At 31.9% G+C, this 3900-nt stretch overlaps 1 long non-coding RNA gene across 1 annotated transcript; it reads left to right on the top strand.

The window, feature by feature from the left end:
• The first annotated feature begins 255 nt into the window (after positions 1–255).
• LOC135144982 (uncharacterized) lies at positions 256–1079 on the top strand. Its single transcript, XR_010283295.1, has 3 exons — positions 256–532; positions 592–728; positions 785–1079. It is a non-coding gene; the product is annotated as an uncharacterized LOC135144982 (long non-coding RNA).
• The last annotated feature ends 2821 nt before the right edge of the window (positions 1080–3900 follow it).

The following is a 3900-nucleotide window of genomic DNA, read 5'->3' as shown; positions in this document are numbered from 1 at the left end:
TCTGCACTCAGTGGCTTTCTATGTGATAAAAGTATAAAGTGTTTTTTTACCTCCAAAGCTTTGTTGATAAAGAATTCTTACATAATAATGAAAAAAAAGTTTAAAGTTATATACAAAAATTATCGAATACCTAAATCTTAGCCTCTTCACATTTTCAAAAACCAGGCATACCCTTTCAAATTTTTGAAACAGTTATTGATTCAATTTTTATTGACCTCCTTTTCCTTCAAAGTTCCGCCTTTGAAAATACCCACAGTTTATTTTCCTGTAATCTTGCACCTAAATGCAAGGCTATCACTTCCTTCATTTAGAACAATAACTAGTCTTACAAAAAAATTTTGATGCTCACAAGATGAAACTCTTACAGTACCCTTCTGAATTGCTTTAGAGCTTACAAGAGTGGTTATCATCCGCACACCTCACGAAGCCTACTAACGGGTAATAATTATGGCTACACCTTGGTTTCAGGGAAACCGGCTAGTGCTGCGGGAAAGAGAAAAAATTTAAAATGTTCTTAAGCGGCTGGCACTACGTATTCCTTAACCGGTTACCGTGTAGAGTTTAACTTACCTTTTTTTTTTTTTTGGCCAGCATCTCAATGACTGGCAAGGAGCATTTGGGGATGAATGTTTGCAAGGCTGCCTTCTACTATTCTCAAACCTCAGTTCTTCGCGAAAAGGTCATAACGATTGATCGAAACATTTTTAATGGTTTTTACTCCCCTGATTGTAATTTTTTGTTTTATACGGTTATTTTTGCGATAGTATTATAAAAATTTCTTTAGAATCAGGGCACTAATGTTTCCATCCCTCCCCGGTCTGTTTCGGACTGTGCTGTGTTTACTTCGAAGAAAACTGGAATTACCGTTTCTTCCTAAAGAGAAAATTAAAGATCTACCACTTAGAAAAGTTGAAATACCGCATACCCTTAATTAACATAGCGCATCATAATAAAAGAATTAGCCCCCCCTTAGAGATTAGCTTGAAAAAGGTTTTATCCATGGAATTGGTGGTAAAAAAGCGACGCTTTGGACATTATTGTAGATGAGTACATTCCAACATACTCAGAAATCTTAAGAATTAATATTTCTACTTTAAAGTTAACTCCTTTTGGGCAAAGCGAGTGCCACTAATGATGCTTCTTTCAAAAGTTATATGCATTCAACTTTCTTTTCCTTGCTTAATAAATCATATTTAAAGCTTCCTTTAGATGTATGACTGAAATCGTTAATAGACCATTTAAACTCATTAATGAAGAATTTTAAAAAATGTTTAGAGATCATTTTTAAAAAGAGGTCATATATCAACCTTTTTTAATCTGTTCCTGGAAATAAAAATTATAAAGGTAATAAGTTTATTTCAGTAGTATACTCAAAAGGAGTCACTATACATGAAAAAAGAGAACAATTGTATAAAGTAGTCATGATATGTGAGGTGACGCCTAAAAGAACGGTTAAAGTTAAATGGGATTTTGAAGAAAGGAAATGGCGCCTTTGTAGCACGACCTAATAAGCATAAAGGAAAATTTAATGTACCCCAAGCTACTGTCAATGATTTTAGCTACTACCTTTTTCTTGGCCGGTCCAATATCAATTTAAAAAGACTAGCACGAGGAGAGAAGCTAATAACTATCTAAAAAATAAATTATTAATTGGAATGCATATAAACGTTTTTGACCCCAATGAATTTTTTATTGATGCCAGACAAAACGTCTATAATAAATTTGGTTTGGCTCTTGATAGTAATGCCACTCACGCATATTTGAGCTTGTTACCGTTGTTTTACAGCTCAACAGAGATGTAATGCAGGCTTATTAACCAGAGGTAACCACAAGAGTTTGCCCGACACACTTTATCTGAAACAAATATGCGTAGGGTGAATTCACCCGGTGATCCCTTGAGGAAAATTGCCACTGAGGTTGGGGCAACCTTATGCCCTTGTAACGCGAGTGGGTCAAGGGAAAAGGTCTGCAAGGTTGCACATTAAATGAGGAACTTATAGACATTTTTAGGGATTCCCAGTGCCTGATACTTCTACTAACGTTGAAATCCGATATTTGACGCTTTAAGTATCCCGCGGGTACTAGAGCCTTTTACAGGAAATGGACAACCCCCTTCACATTTTTTCAGTCTCAATAGGGAGGGTTAACAACATGACCGTTAATAAACAACACGAGACGTTAGGACACGGCACAGAGAAGGTTCTTAGGTCACAAGTAATAAAGTTAATTATTGTAAGCCCTTGGGAATAACTCCTAAAATGGGGTCCAATTGGTAAACTAGTCAGGCTACATAAATGAATAAAGACGAAATTAAAACATTTTGGCTCTTTTACTTTAGGAAAAACTTTAAATTTTAATGTTTGTTGCCCATCGCAGGCCGCCTGTAGTTTTTATACGAGAAATTTTAGATTTTTATGTAGATTTTGACCTTTTAAAGAAGGTTTTTGATAAAACTAAAAAAGTATTTTTGTGTTAGAGATTTACAATAATTTTTACTTCTTATTTTCCTAATGGTTGATAGCTTTGTTTATTTTTGGTCTGGGTTTAAGTTAAGCTGTGAAAATAAATTCGAACCTTTGTATGCCTTTTTTCAGAGTCTATCCGTTTATCTTTTTTACTTAAAATAAAATGTTATCACCCTTTATTTATTACAATCTATGTTATCAAATATATAGTTTATATATAATTCAAACTCTAAAATCTTGTAAGGTGGATTTTGCGGTCAAGTAAACCGTTTTACTTACTTTTTTTGGTATATCTATCAGTAGTAGTATAAATAAGTTCCTTTGACTTACTTTTTTTCTTAGCACTTCAAGTGTCCTTGCTATTTAATACTCTTTACTCTTTGACTTTTTTATACTTCCGTTTTCGGTGCACTTATATTTATCAGTTTTATAGGATCTTTTACATCTATATAATTTGTCATACAAACTATATTTTGCAGGTATGAAAAAGCAAAAAGAAAACTGACGTTACCCTTTCAAATTTGTAATAATTTTATTAATTAAGTATTGTCTGCATATTTGTAACTCTAAAATAAAATAGGCTTTTTATATTGAAATTATAAGTTCAAATTACTTAGTAAAACAAAATATTATTTGAAATAAAGACTTAAGCTAAATCTTCGAGAGGTTCAACTAAAATGTAGGTGTTAGCGTATCTTGCAATATACAATTATTTCGTAAAGTGTAATACACCTGAATTACTAAGAAACTAAAGTTCCTTTCAAACCTAAAAAGAAAAATTCACTTAGGTTACAGTAACCAGATATTTGAAATGCTATAACCAGGATTAAACAATTTACTTAGTTTAACTTATACTATAAGAAAAGTTAAAAAAAAAAAAAAGAATAAAAAAAATATATAATTTTTGTCTATAAAATTAAGATAACATTACAGAAGTTAAGCTTTATGGTTGTTTCTAATATTAGCTTTATTGGGTAGTAATGATAGAATTGAAAAATAGCTTGAAATCTTATAGTAGATAAGTAGCTTATAGACTTTCTCTAACTATAAAAATATTTTAGTGACAATGAGACCTGTCCCAATAATTTTATCTGAAGAGGCCGACTTACAAGACACGGGAGTGCATTTGTAATGTCATTTTTTTGTAAAACATTCAACCCTCAAAACTCCTACAACAGCCCACAACCCTAGGGAGACCTGAAAAAACCACTGTTATAATAATAATACTAATTAAATATCTAGAAAAAATAACCATATCGCAATATATAAGTTTATAAAAATATTTTATTTAGCTCCTCATAAAACTTTCCTGATTCCTTCGATTTGAAACTGGGAACGTTCATTTTAAACTTCAACGTAAACACCAAACCAGTTATTTTAAATAGCATTATCACGTGGTATTCCAAGCCCGTTCTACGATTATTTTTTTTAAAAT

The sequence above is a fragment of the Zophobas morio genome, unplaced genomic scaffold, assembly GCF_036711695.1.
Source record: "Zophobas morio isolate AGI-343-1 ecotype UQ-CSIRO unplaced genomic scaffold, CSIRO_AGI_Zmor_V1 ptg000115l, whole genome shotgun sequence".
Classification (NCBI taxonomy): Eukaryota; Metazoa; Arthropoda; class Insecta; order Coleoptera; family Tenebrionidae; genus Zophobas; species Zophobas morio.
Note: the sequence above shows the minus strand (reverse complement) of the source record. Positions and strands in the feature narration are given on the sequence as shown.